At 44.1% G+C, this 10,937-nt stretch overlaps 1 pseudogene; it reads right to left on the reverse strand.

Moving 5' to 3' along the window:
• Positions 1-7,959: 7,959 nt before the first annotated feature.
• LOC133927576 (NAD(P)H-quinone oxidoreductase subunit S, chloroplastic-like) lies at positions 7,960-10,680 on the reverse strand (annotated as a pseudogene).
• Positions 10,681-10,937: the final 257 nt, after the last annotated feature.

Consider the following 10,937-nt stretch of genomic DNA (forward strand, 5'->3'; position numbering starts at 1 on the left):
AGATTATAATGTGTTATGAGGAATCAATTGAATCGTCCAGTTACTTAGAAAGCGTGCATTTATAGTACCACACCCTTTCTAAATTTTAAATGTCTGAAATTTAGGTATATGCGATTAGACAACCGTTTGGTGGTAGTAGCTTCCCTGCGGAGGTTGATTTGACGACGGTTTCCTAGCTTTCGGGCTTAGAAGAGCTCCTAGGGAGGGAGGCCAGCCTGTCAGAGGAGGAGGGCATGGGGTAGAGTGATGAGGTGGCGGGGACACCGCTGACTACAGGCGATGGAGGACGATCGGTGGATGATACCAGGCGAGGGCGAGCGGAGATGGCCCGGCAGATCCAACAGTGAGAGCGGTGTCGGAGATAGGCAGAGGCTAGTGGGTGAGCCAACGTCGGGGGAGCAAGATGGAGGTTGAAGCCAGTCTTTGGCCGTTTGATCACGATTTCACAGCAGTGTTATGTGCAATGAGAAATTGATTTACTCTTTCCCTCCAAGACAGGGACTAATATTTGGAACAAAATTTATGGAAATTTAGCTACCCTCTAAAGTAGTTAAATTCTAGTTAAAAAAGTCGTTCAAAATTGAATTCTATAACGGTAAAATAAAACTAAAGCCTCATTGTAATTACATTGTGCGTCTAGGATCCATCTTGCTTGCGGCAAATATGAGTTTTTTTAAATAATATTATTTTATTAGAAAATTGTAAAACAAATATTTAAGATAGGAAAGTCATGGAGTACTGACTAGTCCCTTGTCAGGAATCAGATAGCCGAGATGTATTTTCTCAGAGACCTGTCGGCACTTGATTACTAACAGGTCTTGCGTTTCACATATGGTATTCAAAGAAAAATTCATAAATTTTTCATATAATTTCGTATGGAGACAATATTTATGTGAAAATTATACCTATAAATGATATTTACAACTTTTTAGTTGAACACTTTTCCATTTTTAAGCCCAAAAAGTGATTATAAATTTCAGATCTGAAAAACTAGATCTGGAATTTTTAGCCACTTTTTGTTCATTTAACGGATTCAAATGGAAAAGTGTTCAACTGTAAAGTTGTAGATATCGTCGATAGATATAATTTTCATATAAAGATTATCTCCATCCGAGATCATATGAAAAAGTTATAATTTTTTTTGAATAACGTATGCGGGAGACATGTCTCAACGTGTGTGCCTATTTTGTAATAGATGTTGTCTTACGTTGTTTTGTAATGGAACCATGAGGCTTGAAATCATTGGCATGGCTCACGTTCACCTTTCTGAGATTCTTCAGCTACAGTACGACGAGAACCACAGGGGAAGGATGATTTTCGCAAGGCAACATGTACAACGATAATACGTGAATTTCAATTGCTCTGATAACTTGGTACTTACTCAATAAATGTATTGCATACCTTTGCAGTTGGTCTCGTTGCGTTCCAGGAGTGTGCGCAAGCTTAAGGAGTTAGATCCTCGATTCCATAAGCCACTCGCACAGGCAGAGCCACTCACACAGGCAGGACTACTACCGTTCGCTCTTATGATAGTTGGAGCTCCCATGGAGGGCGGTGGCAGGACTCCCCTCCCGCCGATCGAGGTGTCACTGTTCACAGGCCTCGTGGACCGCTGGCATCCTGAGACGCACACGTTCCACTTTCCTTGCGGAGAGATGACCGTAACTTTGCGGGACGTGGCTATGGTGACCGAGCTGCTGATAAGGGGCACCCCGTTAGTACTTTCACGACCAGTAAAGGAGCAATGGAAGAGTTATATTCTGGGCATGTAATTATTTGTTGCATAAAACACTTCATATGTTGCAGTGTTGTTCGTGCTTCATTGAGTCTCTGCATCTTGTAGGTTTAATGTGCAATATGACATGAAGGATGTTGGGCTATCCATCTCATGGATTCATGGACTACCACAGTTTGGTCCTTGCCCACTGGATGCGGACGAGGCTACAATTATGCAGCATTATGAGGTGTACTTGTACATCTTGCTAGGAGACATATGTTCTGCAACACGACAGACGATTATGTACTTCCTCATATTGTATGGTTAGCGGGTTAGCTCGCGTTACATTCGTACGAGCCAACACCTTACAGTTGGGGATCTACTGTGTTGGCCACTACGTACAAAGGATTGTGTTTCGCTACCCAACGGTCAACGAAGATGGGATCTATTTCTGGCTGCCTACACCTTCTATAGCTCCGTAGCTAGGAGTATCTCCCGGTTTGTCGACCGTGGGTAAGCAAGACCTACTATCCAGTTTCCATCTCTGATGGCGTTGCCGATGACATGAGGCCTACGATGAGGTATCGATGGATTCATGCCAGGCTACAATGGACTCACCAACAAGACCATGGAAATTACTCCCGGGTGATCAGTGACCTTGACGTCCTCAACGCCGACCTCGTGGAGTGGGATCCATGACGTATGGAACGAGTGGTCGAAATTGCGATCGGAGGCCTCACCACATGCTCTTGTTTTCATGACTCGGACTTATAGATGACCAGATGCTTCTTGTTGTACATGAACAATGCGGAAGTGTATTCTCCTGACCGTGTATAGAGGCAGTTTAATCATCGACAGTTGGTGCCAGTACCCCCCCACGAGACACTGGTCGGGCGCACGAGTAAGTGTGTTATTGTACGTACCATTATTATGTTAGGTGATCCATGTTACGCAATTATAACTGTTTATATCACGTACAGGAGGAGCGCACAGGGGAACGCATGCACACATGACTGGTCGGAGATTAATGCAGAGCACATAACCAGGTGGATGGAGTCAGGCCCAGTGGATATCGTCATTCCTGCGGGACAGTACGATGACGGCACATACTGGAGTACCTTTCGTGGTACCGTTCACGCACACGTGCCACCTTACTCAGCGACAACGTATCGCCAGCCCCCAGACCCTTCCCCGAGGATCATGCCCAGGTTCTTCATGTGGTGGTAAGTGATGTTGTACTTATAACGATTTTCATTAGTTACACATCCGTATTAGTGACATAACTCTCAACAAATACAGACCGAACTGGGGTACGAAATGCATACGCATACGGAGCAAGCATGTGGGGAAGCAAGTGGGTCATCCACGCGAAGGGATCGGAACCCACTCCGGGACTACATGAGGACGAGAGGGTCTCGCTTGTTGTCCGCGATATGTTGTCTAGGTGATTGTGCCCCGCGTTCAAGGGGGTACGACGTACCCGCCATGGATCTATCCCGTGCCTCCCACAGCAGGCGCTCGTCCAGTGCTTGTGAGGCACAATCACTGGAGGCACCTTTGTCTGCGGCCCATCATGTGACACGTTTTTGTGCTGAAGCCGAGTAGGTCACGGAGGCTCCTGCTCCCGAGCAGTGTACACTAGGTTCCCAGCCCCCTCAGTGGACACAACTACTCAGGCTACGCAGACACCTCCACCAGTATCATCAACTCATCATGAGGACGTCATTGACTGCACGCAGCAGACACTAACTTGGAGCGGCACACAAGATTTTGACTGGGATGCTGCATTGCAAGCGGGCAGCTTCACCGAGCTACTGAGCGGTTAGTACCCCCAATATCCTGATGCACCTGAGGGTTCACAGTGGTACTAGCATGCTGAGACTTCAGCATTTCGGACTCCATCCGAACACGTACTACCGGCATCCACACTCCCGCATGATGATCCTACATCGTGGTATATGCAGCGTCGAGTTAGCGGTTCTGGATACACATTCAGTGGAGTTGCAACACAACACGATGATGAAGATGACGAGCAAGGGCACACGTGGCAAGGGCCAGCTCAGGCCACTGAGATGAGGGCTACACACCCGCCAGACGCTTACACTCCTAGGGATTTGCTTGCGGCGTCAGCGTTGGCGTCGTTAATGAGCCAGTGCAGTATATTGTGTACTCATCTGTTTTGTGTACTCATCTGTACTATGTGTTATTCACTATATTATGTACTCATCTGTACTGTGCCTTATGCACTGCAGTGTTAAAGTAATTACATTTAATTTACATAATCTTTGTCAAATAATTAGGACATATAACTTATTTATGAGTAAATTATTAAGCATTTGTATATATCAATTACGATATTTCATACATATTTAATGTTTATTAAATAACCAGCGATTCGTGCTTTGGTGCAGAGCAAAAACGTTGCATTCAAAGATCAATACATATATGGTGGGATATTCTAGTACTGGCTACCCATAGACACCTACAACGATCGATATAGCATTAAAAGCCTCCTTGCAAGTTGTGCATGGAGGGAGTGATGATCCCTTCAATGAGAGCAACCTAATCTAAGCTGTGTCTAAATTGCATGCAAGACCGCCATGTTCTATGTTCACCGTTCCACTCCTACATGTAACAACCGACGACCTTAGGGCCCTCTTGCATGAGCGCCGTCAAATATACCTCAGGATGTTCAAACTAGCCGACCATCCTTCTATGCTGGGTTTCTGTATGAGGCAAAGAAGGATGGCGATGTTGCTCGACTAGTATGCATCCCACATACAGGTTCGTCATTTTCTATTTGGTCACCCTACTTATCTTATTGCTATTGATTCAAATGCTCCTCTTCTGCGTTAGACATTCCCAGAAGACGCAGAGTTGATCAACAAAGAAATCCCACACTTCTTGGTAATGCATATGCTCTTCGATGGGGGTGTGGTACCTGGTTCGCGTAGAAAACGACAAAGATCAGCGAACCTAAGGGGTACAAGAGCGCCCTCTACTATTCTACCTGAACATGACGACATCGATGCTGATGATGATTTTATGCCACCAATACCTCGATGTTCCACCAGCCATACAGGAGAAGGTTCAACGAACACTACAAGAGGCCGTTCACACACCACATCAACATGGTGTCCAACTAACAACGAAATAGGATGTGCTCCTACCGTGATACCTCAAGACGATGACGATGATTTCATGCCACCTCGACCCTCACTCCGAGGCCTCCATCTGTGGAGGACCGTGATGGCCGTGAAGATGATGTTGGATTTCTTTGTACTCGTCCTCCTACCTGATAGTCTTGACTGGCATAACTGGCATTCTTTCGCTAATGTACGTCGTCACTTTCCACCTCCATCTTGAGATGATCAATGATACAACGGTTAATATTGTGCATGTTCAAACATACCTAAGTGTTAAGACTGCCTACCGTCTTAGAGACTACATACTTTCTTTCTCATGCATTTTGAAATGTACAGTTAAATTAGCAAATAATTTCTAATTTTGTTGAAAGTTACTTATTACATTAAATGACAACACACCGGTACATAAAATGAAGTGCCAACTTACCGAGATAAAATGATAGTTAAATTAACAACTCGTTTCAAATTTAGTTGAAAGTTGCCAATTACATGAAATAACAAAATATCGGTATCAGATGACAGAAGCGAACCGTAGCCGGCCACGATCATATTTGCCAAATAAAAATACACACGAAAAAAAACAGATATTTCGGCATACCGTGTGCCGAATATATGTCATTTTCGGCACACCGTGTACCGAAAAATAATTTTCGGCGCACCGTGTGCTGAGTATAGATGCTAGGTTCGTAAATATAGAAAAATATTGTCTATTTTAATAAATATGCTCAAATATATTGTACAAATTCGTATTTTTGCTCAATATCCATGCATCTATTGTTAGATGCACTTTGCTTCTTCTGTTGGTGTCCAATGTAGGCCACACAAACAACCGAAACATGTTTGCAAGAGATGATTTGAGAGGAAATCCGGAAAGAAAATCACAAGGAATAGTAAGTTCCAGAAGAAGAAAAAAAAACGTTTCTGGCATGGTCTTGTTGATCTTAGAGTTGAGACATGGAAATGAAGCTCAACTCGGCTGGTTGATAGGAGGCTCTACCTGGTGAACGTAACACCTCGTAAATATTTCTGAAAAACCAATAGGTAATTTTTGAATCCTAGTTCAACAATCTAAAAACATGTCAAGATTTTCTGAAACGTGTTAACAATTCATGGAACCTAGTTCAACAATTTCTAAAAACATGGCAACAATTTGTGAACCTAGCTCGACAATTTCCAAAACTAGTCAACAATTTCTAAAAACATGGCAACAATTTGTGAACCTAGCTCGACAATTTCCAAAACTAGTCAACAATTCCTAACACTTAGTTCAAAAAGTACTCGAACCTTCACTAGTTAGCAATCTCCAATTTAAGTCCATGATTAGCAGCTTGTAAGTTTAATTTTTTCATTATCTCAAAGGAAACTTTAGGGACCCAAGAAAAAATAAGAAAGGAATTGCAAAGTACATGAATTTAGTAGCTACAACGTCCAGAAAAAAGCAAGGTTCTTTAATAGCAGCGCTGTTCACACGCACAATCGGTCAAGCATACATGCACAATTATAAAATCAACCAAAACAAGATCAACTAAGGAGAACCAATTTACCTGAGAACTGAAATAAGTTGAAACACGGAATTGCCCTAAGCGGCTAAATAGCAGCCCTCTTCACATGCACAGATGAAAACACCCAAGCAAGAACAACAGAAGGAGTGCATATTTAGTCATTCCAGGGAGTATGAACAACAAGGGGAAAAAGAGAAGAAAAGGCATCGCCTACCGTTTGGTAGAAGAAGCGAGAGCTGCATGGGCAGGAAGTCAGCAAACATTGAACTCTCCAACTCAGTGGATACTTTTCGCTCCTCCTCCCTGGCGACCCTGATTCAATTGTAGAATTGGAGCTGTCAAGTGTAGAATCAAGTAACATAAAAAACATATGGATTTATTTAGCCTACCTGGAGTGTAGATCCAGTTACAAACTATAAAACCTTCCATCCTCTTAGATGGAAAAGATTATCCGATAAACACAAGAAACTTAATTTCACTTTTTAGAGAGATTATTAGTATCAACGAGTCTATCTGCAATTCTCCCTTGCTATTTATTGAAAGAATAGGTAGATTGCCCTTTACCCATGAGGAAGGAATTAAAATTGTATACATGCTTTTGTAGTTTGAAAAATATAAACAATATACAATTGAAATAAAATAGAACAAACAACATATAGATAAACCAGAGAGAAAATCCTCTTATCTCTTTTGGACCTGCCAACATGGAAACAATAGCAAAATTATGGCACCTTGATTATAAAGTCTGGATTCTTGACGCCCTTGCAGCCATCAAGACAACATCATCCTCTTGCAAAAATGTGGTTAAATATGTTTATGTTACAGGAGTAAACCTAGGAATTTAGAAAAAAAATAATATGTGAACTTTGTTGGCCCTTTGATGAAATCATCCACAATTCTGACCAGAAAGGAAATAAATACATTGTTTTCCCTAATTGTTTCAACAGTTGATGGCAAAAGAGAAATAATCCATGAGGGATATAAAGTACGATAGAGGTGAACTGGAGCAACTAACAAAGCATATTTTTAAGATAGGAAAAAAACATATTCTCTAATGAGTTGTTATCCAATTAGCTATACATATCACTGACTGGGTGAGATGCAAAATAATCATGACTAAAAGATCAGAAATACATTGTGCATTTACGAATAACAATCACTGTACCATTCTTTTTCATCTTTGATTCCTACAATTGCAAGGAGTCATACCTATAGCTTTCGAGGAGTAACATGCCATCTGACGGTGAACCATCATACAACTATGTAAACAAATTAAAAAGAGCATGGCGGTAGAGCTTATCGGCGAATGGAGTGGCTCGGGGACGAGCTGTAGAGGCTCAGGGTGTTGGATCAGAGTAGAGGACGCAACAGTACGAGCAACATAGGCTTTCTCCGGTGGGTCAGCTGCGTGATAGTACACCAGCCACATGGGTGACGGCCCGAATAGCATGTCTTCGTTCTGGCAAATCCAGTGACGGCTCAGTTCAGCATAAGGACCTACGAACTCGTAAGGGAGTAAGGAAGATGATTATGGAATGAACTCTGTGTGCGGATGTGATCCCTGTGGCCTACTTTCTCACCACCACCCTCCAGTCTATGCGCCTGCCCTCACGTGTTGCACCACCTCCTGCAGTGCCATCAGGATCATCCCCGGCGTGTACCTGCAGGAAGAAACAGCGCAAAGCTACGTGCTCACCAAGGGTTGGAGCTGGTATGGCAAGGAGAAGCACCTCGACACTGGCGATGTCACATGCTTCGAGCGGGTGTGTGGATGAACATGCGGTCCCCCATGTTGAGGCCGCAATAGGCCCTTCTAGAAAGACAACATCATGCCCTTCTCGTCGTAGCCAACACCCTCGTGCGTATGGGAGGCGATTTCTACTGTGCAAGGCAAATAATGGGTGATTGATAATATTTTTTAAAATAAAACGGAGTCTAACTTTGTATGGTGACCGTTTGATCAACGCGGGTGGACGGTGGAGATCATCCAAATCTACGACAATTGGTGAATTATATAGGAGTATAGAAGTATAGATATAGATGCATCTAGCATGTGAATCTACGAATTACCCTATTTATTTGACCTTTCATTTAACATTAACACAAATTAATGAGAGAATAACCCTAAGCACTTATTTTGATCATACTAATTGTTGGACCAGCACTTCATCACAACACCTACATACCAGCTCGATATCTAGTTCCTAGGTGCTTGGAACTAGGCTCTTAATCATGCAACAAGGAGATATGTTTGGCCCTATTGGCAGTGAAAATGGATAGGTTAATTGAACATTGAATCCATAGTCAGTTAGCTATGTTCTAAACAAGAAAGGCAGAACAGAGTAGCCAGGGCCGCAACTATTGGAGCTCGCCGGTGGCGAAGAGAGTGACGGCGGTCATCGCAACCACCAAAATGGGTTCACAGAAGCTGGTGGAGTAGGGTAGTGGCGGCAAACAGCCGAAATTGCCACCGGAGTGATGTCGGTGACAACAGGGTTTAGTGGTGAGTGGTGTTCAGTGTGCATCCAAGTGATAGCGTTTTCTAAAAAAAAAATAGATACGATGCATATATCTCATAGGAGCACATTGCAGCTCGCCTAGCAGTTCTCCTTGATGGTGAAGTATTAAAGGCGGCGAAGCATGCACAACAACTAGGAGAAGAAAGCTTATCGTCAGTTGAGCCCCATGGTAGGTGAGGTGCACTGGGATGTACGTATACTTCTAAAAATTCATGTATCAATATTCGATATCATATCAGATATGGATACTCCTTGGGTACTCCAAGATATGTATCCAAGGCGTATCCGCTATTTTTATGATTTTCAAATAAATAAAATAAATTTGGATACTTATGTGATACATCTGAGATACTTATGTGATACCTCCTATTTAAAATCTCCTCCTCAGAAGGCACTTGTGCACATCTGCACACGTGCACGCACAGCTCAACGACGAGCGCGTCTAGCATGACGGACTTGGGGTTGACCATGGGCGGCCCCTTCCCCCTGCCTTTGAGCTCATCGAGGTCGAAGGTGATGAGGTTGTCCCAGTTGCTGCCCTCAAAGAGCACCCTGACCTTGCCGCCAGTGATGCGTTGTACGATCCTGTAGTACATGTGGTAGGCATTATTTGGGTTCTTAACTAGCATCACCATCCTAGGTAGGAACAGGGGCAGCTCTGATAGCTGCAGCAACAAAGAGATGGCGTGCTCGACTTGCTTCTTGAATTAAGTGGTTTCGTGGGGAGGAGGCAGGTTCTTGGTGAAAAAATCCTTGAGGCCGGCCTTGCCACCAGGGAAGCCACCGATGAGGCCCATCATCTCCTTCTCGAATGTGTCCAGATCCAACCCCGATGACACCTTCATTGGAGAAGACTCCGTAGCGGGAGAAGGGGAGGGCACGAGCGAGGTGTGGTGGAGGCGGGGGAGGAGGAGAGTTCTTTGTGGATGCCGACCTTGCCGTTGTAGAGGTCATGGTCGCCGAGGAGTTCGGTGAGGCAGAAGGAGGTAGAGGGAGGGGCAGATGGAGGCAAGGGTGAGGGTACGGGTGATGGGGCAAATGATGGGGGCAAAGCAAGGAGGGGTGGTGGGCAGCGCCATTGGAGGAGAGTAGTGTGTACAGAGCATAATAGAAGGGAAGCGTGAATACGTGGAGGTGTGACCTTGTTATTCTTCCTAGTTAATTTTTGCAATGTATTGTAATCTTGTTATGCGATATTTTATGGTTTGTTGAATTGTACAACTTATTTAGGCATGTGCTCGTGATGTTGCTCTTGTGAATACCTGAATTTGTATTATATATATATATATATATATATATATATATATATATATATATATATATATATATATATATATGGTGTATCGAAGTATCGCCGTATCACATATCCGTATATGTATCGATGTATCAGGGCAACATAGGAGGTGCACGATGTCGGGAACGACCAACTGGGCTGGGGATGCTACGGAGGAGGCCAAGGTGAAGTTCCTCGGAGCTCCAGGTAGCGAGGCCATGGCATATTTGTCCTTGGCAGGGGGGGCGTTTTGGGGCGACGGAGACAACCTCTATGGTTGGACAAGTGCTGAACCAGGCCGACAGAGAGGAAAGTCATCGGTAGTGCGTGGGTGGCTCGGATTTGGAGGCGGTGCGGTTCAGTCCAGCGGTGCTCCTGGTCAGCACATGCAGCTCAATGCGATGCTAGGCGAGACATGGTGGGCTCGGTGCTATGATTACCGTTGAGCTATTGTTGCTGCTGCCAAGCAGCAGCTAGCTGCAATAGCTGCCTTGCGGGAGCCATCAGTTAGTTGTGCACGCATGCTACAACTCAAGTATCAACCATAGCAGCAGCCAGCAGTTACAGAACAGAGCGGTAGAGAATGGCCATGCGATGCATCATATTTCACCTCGATCTCGCGTAATCAACCGTGCATGTGCAAACGGATTGGATCTTTTGGAATGCTTGGAGGCTTGGTAGTGGACTAGCATCACATGCAAATAGGGTCGGCCCTGACATCTCGGTGGCCCTGGGCCAAAACAAAAATTGGAGGCCCCATAAAGAAAATAATATTTCTAT

The sequence above is a fragment of the Phragmites australis genome, chromosome 8 (assembly GCF_958298935.1).
Source record: "Phragmites australis chromosome 8, lpPhrAust1.1, whole genome shotgun sequence".
NCBI classification, from domain to species: Eukaryota; Viridiplantae; Streptophyta; class Magnoliopsida; order Poales; family Poaceae; genus Phragmites; species Phragmites australis.